Source organism: Dreissena polymorpha, chromosome 10 (assembly GCF_020536995.1).
Source record: "Dreissena polymorpha isolate Duluth1 chromosome 10, UMN_Dpol_1.0, whole genome shotgun sequence".
NCBI classification, from domain to species: domain Eukaryota; kingdom Metazoa; phylum Mollusca; class Bivalvia; order Myida; family Dreissenidae; genus Dreissena; species Dreissena polymorpha.
Window position 1 is genome coordinate 58363446 of NC_068364.1, and position 589 is coordinate 58364034.

The 589-nt window shown below is 35.0% G+C and overlaps 1 protein-coding gene across 1 annotated transcript in view; it reads left to right on the forward strand.

Annotated features, from left to right (window-relative positions):
* The first annotated feature begins 564 nt into the window (after nucleotides 1-564).
* Nucleotides 565-589, forward strand: part of LOC127848165 (phospholipid scramblase 1-like) — a 162459-nt gene continuing 162434 nt past the window's right edge. Inside the window, exon 1 of the mRNA XM_052380464.1 lies at nucleotides 565-589. This exon is cut by the window's right edge and continues 113 nt beyond it. The gene's annotated coding sequence lies outside the window, so the exon portion shown is untranslated.

The following is a 589-nucleotide window of genomic DNA, read 5'->3' on the forward strand; positions in this document are numbered from 1 at the left end:
CGAATTTGCATCATTAAAAATAATTTAATGCAAAAGGGATCCTGCATTGTTCGACTTCTTGACGTGGAATCACGTAGACCTGCAATTACCTTGAGTGTGATTTGCACATAAAATGTCAAACACAGTGTACATATATACAAGTATTATACGGCATTTACCAATAACGCGTGATCTACGTTGGGTAAATATTAAATTGTCCCGCAAAAGGTCAAAGGGACACTTCCATCCATACATGCAGTCGACCAGACGCAGAAGGACCTGTTTATAAATTAGTCAACATACACGCTCTTAATTTGATACAAAAAAACATGCGATGAGCTTTTCTTGAATTATTTGCAATTTTATAAAATTCTTCTTTGCCGGTGTTGTGGTAAAAATTGTGTTTAACTGCTATTACAGTTATTAAGGCGTTAACGATTGATTGGGTAAAATAAATCCAGTCGATCGTTTACAATCGCTTCAAACCGATCACCTATTTATAGATTATTGATCTGTAGCTGGTGAAGCGAATTTAGTTACGGGTGGTGTAATTGCAAAATCGCACAATAGGATTTATAAAATTGGAAATGCCTATTGAAATGAATAAGTA